Source organism: Oncorhynchus kisutch, linkage group LG1 (genome assembly GCF_002021735.2).
Source record: "Oncorhynchus kisutch isolate 150728-3 linkage group LG1, Okis_V2, whole genome shotgun sequence".
Taxonomy (NCBI): Eukaryota; Metazoa; Chordata; class Actinopteri; order Salmoniformes; family Salmonidae; genus Oncorhynchus; species Oncorhynchus kisutch.
This window is the reverse complement of record NC_034174.2, coordinates 33,470,546-33,490,265: the sequence shown is the minus strand read 5'-3', so window position 1 is coordinate 33,490,265 and position 19,720 is coordinate 33,470,546. Positions and strand designations below refer to the sequence as shown.

General features: G+C 45.0%; 1 long non-coding RNA gene across 1 annotated transcript; it reads right to left on the bottom strand.

The window, feature by feature from the left end:
• Nucleotides 1-229: 229 nt before the first annotated feature.
• On the bottom strand, nt 230-18,360 carry LOC116376115 (uncharacterized). Its single transcript, XR_004211499.1, has 2 exons — nt 18,002-18,360; nt 230-468 (listed from the first exon to the last, which is right to left on the bottom strand). It is a non-coding gene; the product is annotated as an uncharacterized LOC116376115 (long non-coding RNA).
• Between the last annotated feature and the right edge of the window lie 1,360 nt (nt 18,361-19,720).

Sequence of the window (19,720 nt, the reverse complement as noted above, 5' to 3'; positions counted from 1 at the left end):
TGGTGGATGCTGCAGTGTACCCAAGTGGCGTCGGGAGCAACTGCTTGCACGTGCGTTACCACTCCACTATGTCTCCCTGTCATGACTTTTGTGCCATCAGTACAGATACCAACATGAGCAGCAGCTACGTTTGGCTACATATGGAGCGTTAGTGGAATTCCCGCGAGAGACTTGTTACGTGGGGCAGAGCAGGTGAACCCAATTGCAGACTCAAACGAGGAGACAGAGATAAGGTAACTAAGGTATTTATTGAAAAGCAGGGTCAGATGGGGTGCAGGCCAGGAGAAGATCGGGGGGGTAGCAGGGAGCGGGAGCCAGGAACTGTGGCAGATGCTGGGGCAAGGGGAGTAGGGGCAGGGTAAGCAGGTCGGGAATCCAAGGAAGCAGTAGAGTTCGGGTCCGGGGCTGGGAAGCAGGACTGATGACACAAGGGACTGGAGACAGGGACCAGAGTCAGAGAGGACGGAACTGTAGCAGAGAGAAAAGCAGCGTCAGGCTTGGGAAAACAGAGACACAGGATCAGAAGTAGAGGGCGTGGAAGGAGCAGATGTAACAAGAGTAACAGTTATTGTGATTGGATGTTCATTTTTTGACATGGCTACCGGTATTTGACATTGTGTTGTTATTCGCTGAACACTAGATGGTTTAATTTTGTTTTTGGCAGTGAAACGAGGCTACTCAGGCGAGAAATAAACCTCACCCAAATGTATAGCACCATTGGAAATTCTAAATGGACTGTTTGAAAATGTGAACATATATTTAAAAAAAAGTATATATATATATATATATTTTAAATGTGAATCACATTTTTATTTGGCGTACCCCCGACGGCATTGCGCGTACACCTGGGGGAGTTCTCCCGGACTTAAAGGCTTTAATTGCATCAAGAAGTTCCTATGTAATTTCATCTTCACATGAGTCTTTCTGTACGGCTGATCATTTTACATTATGAATAGAAAAAAATCCATACAATTAGCGTCAGTTAGAGGAGATGGAGGAGACTGAAATGAAAACATACAGTATGCTTAAAGTACTTTGCTTCCTCTTTCAAAATATAATTTGGTGAATCATGTGTGACTCCATCATGTGTAACAAGTTTCAGTAATTTCTATTTCTATGTTGAAGACAAAAACATAATTTGGTGTAGTTTTCCCCATATTCCATCCAGTTTGCATTATTATTATAATATATTAGACTTGATCTTTGTTGAATAAGTTCCTCCATTTCTTTTAGGTTTTCCTCTAACCTATTCTGAGTCTCTATGGTATAGTTTTTATTGATATATATCTGTTCTGTTAGACCTCCTATTTCCTTTGTTAGTATGGACTCCTTTGACCTAAATCGTTTTTGTTTTAGAGATGAGCACTGAATTGCATGGCCCCCAAAGGCACATCTAAAAGTGTCCCATACAATAAGCTGATTTGCTGTACCTGTAACGGTTCTCTTGTGGTGAAGGAGAGTCGGACCAAAATGCAGCGTGTAGATTACGATTCATGTTTAATGACAAACACACTAAACACAAACACTACAAAACAATAAACGTAACGAAAACCAAAACAGCCTATACTTGTGTAAACTAACACAGAACAAGGACATCAGGACACTAAGGACAATCACCCACGACAAACTCAAAGAATATGGCTGCCTAAATATGGTTCCCAATCAGAGACAACGATAAACACCTGCCTCTGATTGAGAACCACTCCAGACAGCCATAGACTTTGCTAGATAACCCCACTAGCTAGAATCCCAATACATACACACCAAAACCCCAAGACAAAACACACCACAATACAAAAACCCCATGCCACACCCTGGCCTGACCCAATACATGAAGATAAACACAAAATACTTAGACCAGGGCGTGACAGAACCCCCCCCTAAGGTGCGGACTCCCGAACGCACCTCAAAACAATAGGGAGGGTCCGGGTGGGCGTCTGTCCATGGTGGCGGCTCCGGCGCGGGACGTGGAACCCACTCAGTCAATGTCTTAGTCCCCTCTCCTCGCGTCCCTGGATAGACCACCCTCACCGCCGACCATGGCCTAGTAGTCCTCACCCAGAACCCCACTGGACTGAGGAGCAGATCGGGACTGAAGGACAGCTCGGGACTGAAGGAGCTCGGGACTGAGGGGAAGCTCGGGAGTGAGAGAAAGCTCGGGAGTGAGAGAAAGCTCGGGAGTGAGAGAAAGCTCGGGAGTGAGAGGAAGCTCGGGAGTGAGAGGAAGCTCGGGAGTGAGAGGAAGCTCGGGAGTGAGAGGAAGCTCGGGAGTGAGAGGAAGCTCGGGAGTGAGAGGAAGCTTAGGCAGGTAGGTAGATCTACCAGATCCTGGCTGGCTGGTGGTTTCAGCAGATCCTGGCTGACTGGCAGATCCAGCAGATCCTGGCTGACTGGCAGATCCTGGCTGACTGGCAGATCCTGGCCGACTGGCGGATCCTGGCCGACTGGCAGATCCTGGCCGACTGGCAGTTCTGGCAGATCCCGGCTGACTGGCAGATCTGGAAGAGTCTGGCTGACTGGCAGATCTGGAAGAGTCTGGCTGACTGGCAGATCTGGAAGAGTCTGGCTGACTGGCAGATCTGGAAGAGTCTGGCTGGCTGGCAGATCTGGAAGAGTCTGGCTGGCTGGCAGATCTGGAAGAGTCTGGCTGACTGGCGGATCCTGGCAGACTGAAAGATCTGGCTGCTCCATGCTGACTGGCGGCTCTGGCTGCTCCATGTAGGGTGACAGCTCTGGCGGCTTCTTACAGACTGGTAGCTCTGGCAGCTCCTTGCAGACTGACAGCTCCTTGCAGACTGACATCTCCGTGCAGACTGGCAGCTCCTTGCAGACTGGCAGCTCGGGCTGCTTCATGCAGACTGACATCTCTGGCTGCTCCATGCAGACTGACAGCTCTGGCTGCTCCATGCAGACTGACAGCTCTGGCTGCTCCATGCAGACTGACAGCTCTGGCTGCTCCATGCAGGCTGGCAGCTCTGGCTGCTCCATGCAGGCTGGCAGCTCTGGCTGCTCCATGCAGGCTGGCAGCTCTGGTTTCTCCATGCAGGCTGGCAGCTCTGGCTGCGCTGAACAGGCGGGAGACTCCGGCAGCGCAGGAGAGGAGAAAGGCTCTGGAAGCGCTGGAGAGGAGGGAGCCCCCGTAAGGATGGGCCGGAGAGACAGCCTGGTGCGGGGGGCTGCCACCGGAGGGCTGGTGCGTGGAGGTGGTGACGGATAGACCGGGCCGTGCAGGCGCACTGGAGCTCTTGAGCACCGAGCCCGTCCAACCTTACCTGGTTGAATGCTCTCGGTCGCACTGCCAGTGCGGCGAGGTGGAATAGCCCGCACTGGGCTATGCAGGCGAACCGGAGACACCGAGTGCAAGGCTGGTGCCATGTAAGCCGGCCCAAGGAGACGCACTGGGGACCAGATGCGTAGAGCCCGCTTCATGGCATTTGGCTCGACGCTCAATCTAGCCTGGCCGATACGCGGAGCTGGAATATACCGCACCGGGCTGTGCACCCGCACTGGGGACGCCGTGCGCTCCACAGCATAACACGGTGCATGCCCGGTCTCTCTAGCCCCCGGTAAGCACAGGGAGTTTGCGCAGGTCTCCTACCTGGCATAGCCATACTCCCTGTGAGCCCCCCCCCCCCAATAATTTTTTGGGGCTGACTCTCAGGCTTCCATCCGCGTCGCCGTGCTGCCTCTTCATACCAGCGCCTCACCGCTTATCCGCCTCCAGTTCTTCCTTGGGGCGGCGATATTCTCCAGGCTGAGCCCAGGGTCCTTTACCGTCCAGTTCCTCCTCCCATGTCCATTTCTCCAGGTGGTGCAACCTCTCCCACTGCAGCTGCTGCTGCTGCTGCTGCTGCTGCCTCTGTTGCCTCTCCTGTGGCTCTTGCCTGTTAACACGCTGCTTGGTCCGTTGGTGGTGGGTGATTCTGTAACGGTTCTCTTGTGGTGAAGGAGAGTCGGACCAAAATGCAGCGTGTAGATTACGATTCATGTTTAATGACAAACACACTAAACACAAACACTACAAAACAATAAACGTAACGAAAACAGCCTATACTTGTGTAAACTAACACAGAACAAGGACATCAGGACACTAAGGACAATCACCCACGACAAACTCAAAGAATATGGCTGCCTAAATATGGTTCCCAATCAGAGACAACGATAAACACCTGCCTCTGATTGAGAACCACTCCAGACAGACATAGACTTTGCTAGATAACCCCACTAGCTACAATCCCAATACATACACACCAAAACCCCAAGACAAAACACACCACAATACAAAAACCCCATGCCACACCCTGGCCTGACCCAATACATGAAGATAAACACAAAATACTTAGACCAGGGCGTGACAGTACCCATGTTATGTTGGGAAAATTCAGTTAAAAATTCCTCTGGCCTAGTTAAATAGTTAAATCATCCAATAGGCTTTGACAACATTTCCAATATCCTCAGTAAGGTCAATGCTTACTTACAAGCCCTTAACCAACAATGCAGTTTTAAGAAAAACAAGTGTTAAGTAAAACATAGATAAGTAAAAATAAAACAAATTGAAATAATAATAATGAAAGAGCAGCGGTAAAATAACAGTAACGAGGATATATACAGTATGCAGGGGGTACAGAGTCAATGTGCATGGACACAGGTTAGTCGAGGTAAATGAGGTAATATGTACGTGTAGGTAGAGTTAAAGTGACTATGCATAGATAATAAACAGAGAATAGGAGCAGTGTATCCAAGAAAGAGAAGTTCCCGAAAACATAGTGAAAGAATTCTTTCTTACAGCGCATCAAATCCCATTAGATGCTGTCGATAAAATCCAACTCGAACGTGTACAACGTTTTCGGACAGAGGACAGAGATATTAGCGTCCAATCATTGCCAAATTTGTTTTCTGTAAGGATAAAGTAATGGTTAAAAGCCTGGATAAAAGACTCGCTGGCACAAAAATAGGCATGAATGATCAGTTCCCGAGGGAGATTTCAGAACGGAGCAAAGTTCTGTATCCAATCTTCAAGGAGAATAGATTAAAAGGGAAGTGTGTAGCTCTTGTAGTTGATAAACTGTATATTGACAACCAAATGTTCTACTTCCACATGGCTATTCTAAAAATGACAAAGTTCTCATAGAGTCAAATAATGTAACACCCAATACCAGCCATAGTAGGGATTGTAATAATAAAAAAATGGAGAGAAAAACAATTAAATAAAATTGTTAAATAAATAAAGTACAACTACACTGTACCTTTCAAGATAGGGAATGTTGTAAAATAATTAGTATTCCATTTTCCATTTCTAGTATTTTATAAATGGATAAAACGACATTAGAAGAAAGGATAACTAGCAAAATGATACATTTTCAAATATAACTAATTGGAACACAAAAGTACTCAATCAACATGGTGGAGATAAAACCACAGCAAACAGAAGACATAGAAGGCACAGTATGTGGGTATGTGTGAATGTATTGTCATGGAAGGTGAGGTATGTGTTTTTGAAGTTTGGAAAAGTGTGACATTACGTGGTGTTAATAAGGGAGTGAGAAAGTAAATGGTTGCATACCAAATCAAACCAAATTGTACTTGTCGAATACAGTGAAATGCTTACTTACCAACTTAACCAACAATGCAGTACAATTTTTTAAATTTAAATTACAAGTAATTTGTTTAAAGAGCAGCAGTAAAAAAACAATAGCGAGGCTATATACAGCGGGTACCGGTACAGAGTCAGTGTGCAGGGGCACTGGTTAGTTTAGGTAATTGAGGTAATATGTACATGTAAATAGAGTTATTAAAGTGGCTATGCATAGATAATAACAGAGAGTAGCAGCAGCGTAAAAGAGGGGGTGACAATGCAAATAGTCTGGGTAGCCATTTGATTAGCTGTTCAGAAGTCTTATGGCTTGGTGGTAGAAGCTGTTAAGAAGCCTCTTGGACCTAGACTTGGTGCCCCGGTACCGCTTGCTGTGTGGTAGCAGAGAGAAGAGTCTATGACTAGGGTGGCTGGAGTCTTTGACAATTTTCAGGGCCTTCCTCTGACACCGCCTGGTATAGAGGTCCTGGATAGAAGGAAGCTTGGCCCCAGTGATGTACTGGGCCGTACCCACTACCCCCGTAGTGCCTTGCGGTCGGAGGCCGAGCAGTTGCCATACAAGGCAGTGATGCAACCCGTCAGGATGCTCTCAATGGTGCTGCTTTATAATTTTTTGAGGATCTGAGGACCCATACCAAATCTTTTCAGTCTCCTAAGGGGGAATAGGTTTTGTCGTGCCCTCTTCACGACAGTCTTGGTGTGTTTGGACCATATCCATGACATTCAGGATTTCCTTAAGAGCATGAGAGTGATAGTTTGTAGTGTGATTTCCTTTATGGTATTTAAAACAGTATTATAATCTCCCACCATAATAATAGAGTATTGTATTGCTTGCAGGGTTGATCATTTATTATATATATTTTCAAAGAAGCGGGGATCATCATTATTTGGTCCATAAAGGTTAATGAGCCATACAGTGCCTTGCGAAAGTATTCGGCCCCCTTGAACTTTGCGACCTTTTGCCACATTTGAGACGTCAAACATAAAGATATAAAACTGTATTTTTTGTGAAGAATCAACAACAAGTGGGACACAATCATGAAGTGGAACGACATTTATTGGATATTTCAAACTTTTTTAACAAATCAAAAACTGAAAAATTGGGCGTGCAAAATTATTCAGCCCCTTTACTTTCAGTGCAGCAAACTCTCTCCAGAAGTTCAGTGAGGATCTCTGAATGATCCAATGTTGACCTAAATGACTAATGATGATAAATACAATCCACCTGTGTGTAATCAAGTCTCCGTATAAATGCACCTGCACTGTGATAGTCTCAGAGGTCCGTTAAAAGCGCAGAGAGCATCATGAAGAACAAGGAACACACCAGGCAGGTCCGAGATACTGTTGTGAAGAAGTTTAAAGCCGGATTTGGATACAAAAAGATTTCCCAAGCTTTAAACATCCCAAGGAGCACTGTGCAAGCGATAATATTGAAATGGAAGGAGTATCAGACCACTGCAAATCTACCAAGACCTGGCCGTCCCTCTAAACTTTCAGCTCATACAAGGAGAAGACTGATCAGAGATGCAGCCAAGAGGCCCATGATCACTCTGGATGAACTGCAGAGATCTACAGCTGAGGTGGGAGACTCTGTCCATAGGACAACAATCAGTCGTATATTGCACAAATCTGGCCTTTATGGAAGAGTGGCAAGAAGAATGCCATTTCTTAAAGATATCCATAAAAAGTGTTGTTTAAAGTTTGCCACAAGCCACCTGGGAGACACACCAAACATGTGGAAGAAGGTGCTCTGGTCAGATGAAACCAAAATTGAACCTTTTGGCAACAATGCAAAACGTTATGTTTGGCGTAAAAGCAACACAGCTCATCACCCTGAACACACCATCCCCACTGTCAAACATGGTGGTGGCAGCATCATGGTTTGGGCCTGCTTTTCTTCAGCAGGGACAGGGAAGATGGTTAAAATTGATGTGACGATGGATGGAGCCAAATACAGGACCATTCTGGAAGAAAACCTGATGGAGTCTGCAAAAGACCTGAGACTGGGACGGAGATTTGTCTTCCAACAAGACAATGATCCAAAACATAAAGCAACATCTACAATGGAATGGTTCAAAAATAAACATATCCAGGTGTTAGAATGGCCAAGTCAAAGTCCAGACCTGAATCCAATCGAGAATCTGTGGAAAGAACTGAAAACTGCTGTTCACAAATGCTCTCCATCCAACCTCACTGAGCTCGAGCTGTTTTGCAAGGAGGAATGGGAAAAAATGTCAGTCTCTCGATGTGCAAAACTGATAGAGACATACCCCAAGCAACTTACAGCTGTAATCGTAGCAAAAGGTGGCGTTACCTTTTCGATTGTGCCATTCCTGTGTTGGTGGACTTTCTTATTAAAACACGCATCTCAGACATCCCTGCTCTCCTGCGCCTGACTCCTACACCTACCACCTAGACGCACATTATCACACACGCACACGCGCACACACGCACACACACACACACACACACACACACACACTCAACCCCTTTCCCCCACAATCAACCAGCTCAGATCCTCAACGGTTGTTACATCCCAGAGCCCAACTCAAGAAAGGACCTGATTTATGAATGCAAATACAGTTACGGCTGTTTGAGAAAGCATGCAAGAATTGGAAAATGTTGAGATTTGATTAACAAATGTCAAGTCCTTGGTGATGGAGATCAGATGGTGCCCCGTTATGATCATTTCCCCAAGCATCTCTGTGCAGTCAGACCTTTGATTATTTTGTGCCACCAGGGCCACAATAATATGCCCCCTCTCTGATTGTCCGAGTGTGACCCCCTCCCCATGGGTTACTACAGATGTCGTGGAGGATCGTTACAAAATATAACACTTACAAGAACTTGTGAATTCAATATAGGCTTTTAATACAAACATATCAGAAGCCTAGATGGTCCGCGGAACACACCCTTTTCCAGAGCACTGGCTCTGATTTATACACATACAACATATGAGTCCATCCCACATGCAAATGAAGTTATTTCCCTCAGTCCATCTGCCACCATTATATCCCAATCTGTGCTTCCTGCTTGTTCACGCCCAATAACGCCCATATCTGCTTTCAGTCAAGTTATAATGATGACAGGACCTTTTCATGTCCCAAAAATAATACATGCCCATCTTATCCTATGGGCCCCTTATGTTTAGCTTGTCCTTATTAGGACTAGTAGACTGTGTGTCTCTTCTCTTCATGTCCTAAAAATATATGCCCTATGTCTATAGTCCATCAGTTGGTCATTTGGCTGACCCCCTCCTTTCTATGTCCCTCTGACCTTGGTATGTCCAGCTGTCCTATGCTCTCATGGCCTTACTTGGTTTCCTGTCCTATACAATAGACAATACATTTTACCAGAATGGCAAATGCACTCTAAGTGTATCTTTCTCTTGTGGTACAGTATTATGTTTCTCCCTATATGTACATCTTGCTCCCACACAGACAGTGTTGCCAGCACTGCCACTACCTGGGTGGGGACACCCCAATGGAATCCACAATGGCTAGGTACAAGGTTATCAAGGTTCTCATTAGCAGCTTTGAGAATATCCTTGTGTACTATGCTCTCCCATCAGGGGGCTCTGGCTTTTTTTTCCCACCAGGCAGGCTCAGAATCTTGAGGGGGTGATGCCGCTCTTATAAGGGCACAAGGCGAGACCCAAATGCAGACACAGGAGGCAGAGGATTGAGCTCCGATATTTATTACACCAAAAGGGTCGGCAAAACACAGGTCGGGAACAGGCGAGAGTTCATAAACCAGGCGAACAGTACCAGGCGATAGGCAGGCTCGAGGTCAGGACAGGCAGTGGTTCAGTGAACAGGTCCAAGTCCAAACAATAGAATGGGATAGGCAGGCTCGAGGTCAGAACAGGCAGAGTGGTCAGGCAGGCGGATTCTGCATCAGGACAGACAAGGGTCAAAACGAGGAGGGCTAGGAAAAAAGACTGGGAACAGAGACTGGAAAAATAGCAGCTAGGAGAAATTCTGGTTGACTTGGCAAAACAAGACGAACTGGCACAGAGAGACAGGAAACACAGGGATAACTACATCGGGGACTAATGGGGAAAACAGGAGACACCTGGAGGTGAGTGTTGACAATCACCAAGATAGGTGAAACAGATCAGAGTGTGACAGCTCTAGTATGTTGCTGATCGCATTTATCTTTCTGTTTTGGCTGCATATAAGCAGCTTACAGCAGGCCCACAAAACAGATAGGGACTTCTCTTTAGTGTATGGGTCGTTCCGGTGAGTGTCTAGGGTATAGGGTTGGGGACCGTTCCATCATGATAGGAAAATAAATAAATAAATATATACAAATAATGTATAAATTCATAATTTTTCATTTATAATATATAAATTAATTAAAATAAATGATTTTATAATGTATATCCCTCATCTGCACAAAATTGAAAGCTCTCTTTCACAACTCTTGCTCATAGATTAGGTTTTGAGATTAGGAATATTGAGCCGGAGGGAAAGGCTGCTGTTTTATGGGCTCTTAAAACTTCTTCAGGATAGGGGGCAGCATTTTCACTTTTGGATAAATAGCGTGCCCAATTTCAACTTCCTGCTACTCATCCCCGGAATATAAGAAATGCATATTATTAGTAGATTTGGATAGAAAACACTCTGAAGTTTCTAAAACTGTTTGAATCATGTCTGTGAGTATAACAGAACTTATGTAGCAGGCAAAACCCAGAGGAAAAATCATTCCGATTTTTTGTATTTTTAGGTCACTGTCTATTCAATGAGGTTTCATTGGGAAACTAGATTTCTAAGGGACTTGTTTGCAGTTCCTACCGCTCCCACTGGATGTCACCAGTCTTTGGAAATTGGTTGAGGTTATTCCTTTGTCTAATGAAGAAGTACGGCCATCTTGAATGACTGTCACGTTATGTGTACTGTTAGAGACCAGAAAGGTAGCGTTAGTTTGTTGTCTTCCTGTATTGAACTAACACAGATAGTCCCGTATACAATTTGATCGATTATTAATGTTTAAAAATATCTAAAGTTGTATTACAAAAGTAGTTTGAAATATTTTGGCAAAGTTTACAGGTAACTTTTGAGATATTTTGTAGTGACGTTGCGCAAGTTGGAAGCTGTGTTTTTCTGGATCAAACGCGCCAAATAAATGGACATTTTGGATATATAACGGCAGAATTAATCTAACAAAAGGACCATTTGTGATGTTTATGGGAGATATCGGAGTGCCAACAAAATAAGCTCGTCCAAGGTAAGGCATGATTTATATTTTATTTCTGCGTTCTGCCTGCAGGGTTGAAATATGCTTTCTCTCTTTGTTTACGGTTGTGCTATCATCAGAAAATAGCACATTATGCTTTCGCCGAAAATCCTTTTTGAAATCTGACATGCCGGCTGAATTCACAATGAGTGTAGCTTTAATTTGGTTTCTTAAATGTGTGATTTAATGAAAGTTTGATTTTTATAGTATTTTATTTGAATTTGGCGCTCTACATTTTCCCTGGCTATTGGCCAAGTGGGACGCAAGCGTCCCCCCTATCCCAGAGAGGTTTAACAAACCGTGCTATTTTGTTTGTTTTTTCACATTGTTTGTAAGTTATTTTGTAAATAATGTTGCTGCTACCATCTCCTATGACCGAAAAGAGCTTCTGGACATTACTCATCTTGAACTGGACTAATAGTCTTTCTTTGATGAGTCGGATGAGAGGGATTTACTCCAGAAACCCGAACAGGCCCTCATCCCTGTCATTCACAGGAGAAGGAGATGGGGGTATCGTGGAAGGAGATAGCCGGTTTCTTGTGAGGATCCGGCTATGAGTGGCTAATCTGTCTTATCCATCGGTACTATTGGCCAACATACAATCGCTGGATAATAAAGTGGACGAACTACAATCACGTATATCCTACAAACGGGACATAAAAAACTGTAATATCTTATGTTTCACAGAGACGTGGCTGACCGAATACATGAATAACATACAGCTGGCGGGTTATACTCTGTATCGGCAGGATAGAACAGCAGCCTCTGGTAAGACAAGGGGTGGCAGTCTATGTATATTTGTAAACAACAGCTGGTGCACGATATCTAAGGAAGTCTCGAGGTTTTGCTTGCCTGAGGTATAGTATCTCATGATAAGCCTTAGAGCACACTATCCACCTAGAGAGTTTTCATCTATATTCTTCGTAGCTTTGTATTTGCCACCACAAACCGATGCTGGCACTAAGACCGCACTCAATGAGCTGTATATGGCCATAAGCAAACAGGAAAAAGCTCATCTAGAGGCGGCGCTCCTAGTGGCCAGGGACCTTAATGCAGGGAAACTTAAATCCATTTGACCTATTTTCTACCAGCATGTTAAATGTGCAACCAGAGGGGAAAAAACTCTAGACCACCTTTACTCCACACACAGAGATGCGTATAAAGCTCTCCCTCGCCCTCCATTTGGCAAATCTGACCATAATTCTATCCTCCTTTTTCCTGCTTACAAGCAAAAATTAAAGCAGGAAGCACCAGTGACGCGGTTCATTAAAAAAGTGGTCAGATGAAGCAGATGCTAAGCTACAGGACTGTTTTGCTAGCACAAACTGGAATATGTTCTGTGATTATTTCAGTGGCATTGAGGAGTACACCACATCTGTCACTGGCTTCCTCAATAAGTGCATTGATGACGTCGTCCCCACAGTAACTGTATGTACATACTCCAACCAGAAGCCATGGATTGCAGGCAACATCGGCACTGAGCTAAAGGGTAGAGCCGAAAGCTTTCAAGAAGCAGGACTCTAACCCGGAAGCTTATAAGAAATCCCGATATGCCCTCCGACGAACCATCAAACAGTCAAAGTGTTAATACAGGACTAAGATCGAATCGTACTACACCGGCTCCGACACTCATCGGATGTGGCAGAACTTGCAAACTATTACAGACTATAAAGGGAAGCACATCCGTGAGCTGCCAAGTGACACAAGCCTACCAGACAAGCCAAATTACTTCTATGCTCATTTCGAGGCAAGTAACACTGAAACATGCACGAGAGCGTCAGCTGTTCCGGACGACTGTCTGATCACTTTCTCAACAGCCGATGTGAGTAAGGCCTTTAAACAGATCAACATTCACAGGTCAACAGACAGATTACCAAGACGTGTACTCCGAGCATGCCCTGACCGACTGGCACGTGTCTTCACTGACATTTTCAACCTCTTCCTGTCTGTTTCGGCCTAGTATGGTTCTCAATCAGAGGCAGGTGTCATTAGTTGTCTCTGATTGAGAATCATACTTAGGTAGCCTGGGTTTCACTGTTTGTTTGTGGGTGATTGTCTATGTTAGTTGCTTGTGTCAGCACAGTTCTCATTATAGCTTCACGGTCGTTATTCGTTTATTGTTTTGTATAGTTTGTATTCAGTGTTCAGTGCTTTCTTTAATTAAAAACTTCATCATGAACATATACCACGCTTCATTTTGGTCCGTTCCTTACGACGATCGTGACACTCACATCAACACCATTATCCCAGAAGCCCTAGACCCACCCCAATTTGCATACCGCCCCAACAGATCCACAGATGATGCAAGCTGTATTGCACCCCACACTACCCTTTCACACCTGCACAAAAGGAACACCTATGTGAGAATGCTATTTATTGACTACAGCTCAGCGGTCAATACCATAGTGCCCTCAAAGTGCCCTCATCACTAAGCTAAGGACCCTGGGACTAAACACCTCCCTCTGCAACTGGATCCTGGACTTGCTGACGGACCGCCCCCAGGTGGTAAAGGTAGGTAACAACACATCCACCACGCTGATCCTGAACACGGGGCCCCTCAGGGGTGTGTGCTCAGTCCCCTCCTGTAGTCCCTGTTCATTCATGACTGCACGGCCAGGCACGACTCCAACTCCATCATTAAGTTTGCAGATGACACAACAGTGTGTGATCACCGACAATGACGAGACAGCTTATAGGGAGGAGGTCAGAGACCTGCCCATGTGGTGCCAGGACAACAACCTCTCCCTCAACGTGATCAAGACAAAGGAGATGATTGTGGACTACAGGAAATGGGGGACCGAGCACGCTCACATTCTCATCGAAGGGGCTGTAGGGGAGTAGGTTGAGAACTTCAAGTTCCTTGGTGTCCACATCACCAACAAAGTACATGGTCCATGCACACCAAGACAGTCATGAAGAGGGCACGACCATACCTATTCCCCCTCAAGAGACTGAAAAGATTTGGCATGGGTCCTTAGATCCTCAAAAGGTTCTACAGCTGCACCCTCGAGAGCCTACTGGTTGCATCACTGCCTGGTTGCATCACTGCCTGGTATGGCAACTGCTCGGACTTCGACCGCAAGGCACTACAGAGAGTTGTGCGTATGGCCCAGTGCATCACTGGGGCCAAGCTTCTTGCTATCCAGGACCTCTATACCAGGAAGTGTCAGAGAAAGGCACTACAAATTGTCAAAGACTCCAGCCACCCTAGTCATAGAACGTTATCTCTGCTACCGCACAGCAAGCGGTACCGGGACGCCAAGTCTAGGTCCAAGAGGCTTCTAAACAGCTTCTACCCCCAAGCCATAAGACTCCTGAACATCTAATCAAATGGCTACCCAGACTATTTGCTTAGCCCCCCCTCTTTTACGCTGCTGCTACTCTCTGTTATTATCTATGCATAGCCACTTTAATAACTCTATTTACATGTACATATTACCTCAATTGCCTAAATTAACCGGTGCCCCTGCACACTGACTCTGTACCGGTACCCGCTGTATATAGCCTCGCTATTGTTATTTTACTGCTGCTCTTTTTTTGTACTGCATTGTTGGTTAAGTTGGTAAGTAAGCATTTCACTGTATTCGACAAGTACAATTTGGTTTGATTTGGTATGCAACCATTTACTTTCTCACTCCCTTATTAACACCACGTAATGTCACACTTTTCCAAACTTCAAAAACACATACCTCACCTTCCATGACAATACATTCACACATACCCACATACTGTGCCTTCTATGTCTTCTGTTTGCTGTGGTTCTATCTCCACCATGTTGATTGAGTACTTTTGTGTTCCAATTAGTTATATTTGAAAATGTATCATTTTGCTAGTTATCCTTTCTTCTAATGTCGTTTTATCCATTTATAAAATACTAGAAATGGAAAATGGAATACTAATTATTTTACAACATTCCCTATCTTGAAAGGTACAGTGTAGTTGTACTTTATTTATTTAACAATTTTATTTAATTGTTTTTCTCAAAAAAAAAAAAATATTACAATCCCTACTATGGCTGGTATTGGGTGTTACATTATTTGACTCTATGAGAACTTTGTCATTTTTAGAATAGCCATGTGGAAGTATTTCTGTCTCAGAACATTTGGTTGTCAATATACAGTTTATCAACTACAAGAGCTACACACTTCCCTTTTAATCTATTCTCCTTGAAGATTGGATACAGAACTTTGCTCCGTTCTGAAATCTCCCTCGGGAACTGATCATTCATGCCTATTTTTGTGCCAGCGAGTCTTTTATCCAGGCTTTTAACCATTACTTTATCCTTACAGAAAACAAATTTGGCAATGATTGGACGCTAATATCTCTGTCCTCTGTCCGAAAACGTTGTACACGTTCGAGTTGGATTTTATCGACAGTATCTAATGGGATTTGATGCGCTGTAAGAAAGAATTCTTTCACTATGTTTTCGGGAACTTCTCTTTCTTGGATACCCGTAAGTACTAGATTTTCTCTCATAGATCTAGTCTGTATGTCTAGTAAGGCTTCTCTCAGAAAGATGTTCTCCTTGACAGAGAGTCTTAATGATTCCTCATGTCCAGCGGCGCTGCTTGTAATTATGGTCTCTGTAGGAGAAAACATGAGTGTCTGACATATCACACACACACACACACACACACACACACACACACACACACACACACACACACACACACACACACACACACACACACACACACACACACACACACACACACACACACACACACATACATACGCATGTTATACTCTCACCTCTCACACACTCAGTCATGCACAAACCCACACACATGCATACATTTACTCACACACCACACACACATATCACACACACACCATACACACACATGCATAATTACTTTTAGCAACTATTTCCTCATTAGGACTGTCATTCAGGGTTGTGTGAATAATTCATAGTTATTGGAGAAAAGCTGGACTGAGAGGAGAGCGTGTGTCCATCTCAAGTCCCTGATGTGAGTTTTTAAGCTTACAGAAGTCACAGGGGTCTCTCTGTCAATACTGTCAGCCTAATATCTCCTGTCCATTCTCATTGACAAGGCAAACACACACACAGTCACGCATACAGATACAGTGGTCCTCTGTAGCTCAGTTAGTAGAGCACGGCACTTGCATCACCAGGATAGTGGGTTTGATTTCCAGGACCACCCATACGTAAACAATGGAAGCACCTATGTTTCTTTGGATAACAATGTCATGTATTATTATTATATTATACCACACACACACGGTGACCCACACACAAGCACACACACCTGTGACTGTGACAGGCCATGCTGTCTGCATCTCCTCTCAGAGTCAGGGGAAGGAAATGGAGAGGAATGCTAAGATCTAGGAGAAGCGAAGCATACAGATTCATTCTGGGGAGGGGGGGGGGGGGTGGAGGCGTACGTCTCTAACATAAACTCTCTTTCTATCTTTCCTTCTCTTCTTTCTCTCCTCACCATTCTCTCTCCGTCTGCAGAGACCATGTGTGTGTCAACCAGCCAGGCAGTAGAGCATCCCATCTGTCTCTCTGTCTCTCTTTTCCTTTTTTAACCTCTCTCTCCTTTTTCCCTTTCCACATCCTGGTCTTTCTCTCTCTCCTTTTTCCCTTTCCACTCTCTAACCCCGCTTTCTGTCTCTGTGAGTCCTTGTTTGCATTATTTGGGCGTTTAAAAGTTCCACATACTTCCGTCCCCAAATGTGGAGGAGGAGAGAAAGGCAGAGAGAGGGTATGGAGGTGTTCAGTTTCGATGTAAGAGGTGGGAGAAGGAGAGAGGGAGAGGAAGAGAGAAGGAGAGGAGGACTCGTTTAATTGGCTCAAAGAGATGGTCCTAATAAGGCAGAGAGAAGGATGTGGAGAATTCCAATGAGCGGGAGAAGAGGGAGAAGGGAGGGATGGGATAAGATTAAAGCAAAAACTGTGGCCTTAAAGACCAGAGAGATGGATAGAGAAGATAGGTGAGAGAGAGAGAGAAATGCAGAGAGCAAGAAAGAAACAGTCCTGGTGAGTGTGTCCATTTGTTTACAAGTTCTCCTGCGGCAGGTGTCAGCAGAAGAAGGAAGAAGAAGAGAGAGGAGGGAGAGAGAGAAAGGAGAGAGAGCGATAGAGCGAGAGAGACATCGAAGAAAAAAGGCAATTACCCAGGCCGGTTTGGAGCGTTTTGTTTTGTTTGTGGAAGCAGCATTGTGTGTCTGGCCACTAACGAGGCCCACAGAGCTCGTTAATAATAAATTGGGGAGAAGGTGACTAGAACAGGAGAGGAGGGGAGGACATTCAGGCTGAATATGGTACCACGGTGTGATGTTTGATATCTGAGCACACACACACACATACGTACAAACATACAGGTAATTGCCAAAATAAAGGAAACACCAAAAATAAAGGAAATGCTTAAGGGCGTTGGGCCACCCCGAGCCAGAAAACCTTCAATGCACCTTGTCATAGATTCTACAAGTGTCTGGAACTCTATTGGAGAGATGCAACACCATTCTCCATCATTTGGTGTTTTGTTGATGGTGGTGGAAAACGCTGTCTCATGCGCCGCATGAGTGGGTTGAGATCTGGTGACTGAGACGGCCATGGAAAATAGCTTACATCGTTTTCCTGCTCATCAAACTATTCAGTGACCACTCGCGCCCTGTGGATGGGGGCATTGTCATCCTATGGGGGCATAGCCATGGTAGCCAAAATAATGTCCTGCCTAGCATTTTTATACATGGCCCTAAGCATGATGGGATGTTAATTGCTTAATTAACACAGAAACCACACCTGTGTGGAAGCACCTGCTTTCAACATACTTTTTATCCCTCATTTACTCAAGTGTTTTCATTATTTTTACATACACACGCACATGCACATACACACACACACACACACACATGCATGGGCGCGAGCACACAGACAGACAGACAGACAGACAGACAGACAGACAGACAGACAGACAGACAGACAGACAGACAGACAGACAGACAGACAGACAGACAGACAGACAGACAGACAGACAGACAGACAGACAGACAGACAGACAGACAGACAGACAGACAGACAGACAGACAGACAGACAGACAGACAGACAGACAGACAGACAGACAGACAGACAGACAGACACAGCTTTTCCCAGAGCATATTGTACTCAGACTTTAGTTAACCGATTATAAAATGTGTCTTACCTGTATGTGTCCATTCCCCATCCATTGTTTTCACTCTCCTACTCCTTTATCTCACACTCATCCCCCTGCCATTCCTTCCCTCATTCGATCGGTCTCATGCTGTGGGGCTGAGAGGAGAGAGGGGGAATTAAGCTGGATTTGCTTCTCTGGATCTGATGAGACAGCTGACCACCATGATAAGGACATCCATTCCCACTCTTTCTCCCATTCCATATCCTACAGTATGTAATGATTTAGGGGTTTGTGTGTATGCTCTGTGTAATGCCGCATGGCCACCGTTCGTTCTTCTACGTTACAGTAAATACATGGATAGCTGTTGGTAGGTACCGTGGAGTACACACCTTTCAACCTATACAGCATGGAAGATCTATTTACAGCTTGAAATGACTTTACATGGACTTGAAACGTGTGTGTGTGTGTGTGTGTGTGTGTGTGTGTGTGTGTGTGTGTGTGTGTGTGTGTGTGTGTGTGTGTGTGTGTGTGTGTGTGTGTGCGTGCGTGCGTGCGGTGGGGGTGGGGGGGGGGGGGGGGAGAAAGAGAATTATTACTCCCCTCACAGTGGTGTCCAAATGAAGCCCCTTAGATTCCTCCAGATTTACACCCCCCTGAGGAGAGATGGGGATCAGACAGTCTGCTAGAACCATGGATCACTGAGGGTGTGTGTGTGTGTGTGTGTGTGTGTGTGTGTGTGTGTGTGTGTGTGTGTGTGTGTGTGTGTGTGTGTGTGTGTGTGTGTGTGTGTGTGTGTGTGTGTGTGTGTGTGTGTGTGTGTGTGTGTGTGTGTGGTTGTTTCTAGTTGATGGAGGATGGGGGAGCCAACCATAGTGACAGTGATAATATGGCTACTTCTCCACAGCTGTTTCCACACTCTCCAACCCATCCTACTCCTTCTCTTCTCCTTCTCCCTTCAACTGTTTTCACACTCTCCAACCCATCCTACTCCTTCTCTTCTCCTTCTCCCTTCAACTGTTTCCACACTCTCCAACCCATCCTACTCCTTCTCTTCTCCTTCTCCCTTCAACTGTTTCCACACTCTCTAACTCATCCTACTCCTTCTCTTCTCCTTCTCCCTTCAACTGTTTTCACACTCTCCAACCCATCCTACTCTTTCTCTTCTCCTTCTCCCTTCAACACATCTTCTGCAGTGGGACCTTCCTCTCTCCCTCTGTTACTAGGTGCTGTCATATGGAACAGTCCTCTATCTCCATCAGTGTATCATACTGTAGTTAAAGGTATTGGGCTGTTGTTTATGTAGCTGTCTTTTTTGACACTCCCATCCCCAATTCTTCCTTCTATTTCTCTCTCTCTGTCTATGTTTCTCTCTCTCTCTCTCTTTACTTTCTCTCTCTCCCTTTATTCTTTCTCCCTCTTTACTCTACAGTATATTCCTCTCTGTCATCCAGTCTTTCTGCCTGCCTTCTGCAGACACTGGTAGCAGTCTTATTTGGAACAAGCTTGTATTCCTCCTTCCAGCCATTTAGCCTCTCTCTTTCATGTCTCCTTTCATTTCTCTCCTTTTCCTCCCTCGTTCCTGTCCATCCTAACAAAGAGGACGTGAGATGCATTTTTCCCCTGGCCTGCCTAGTTGCTTATTTATTTGCCTTGCGCAAAGGTCTTACTCCCCTCCTCCATCTCTCTCTCTCCCTTCCTCTCCCTCTCTCCTCATCTCTGTCATGATTTGAGATGTGTCTTTTCTAACTGTCTGTCAAGGAAACAGAT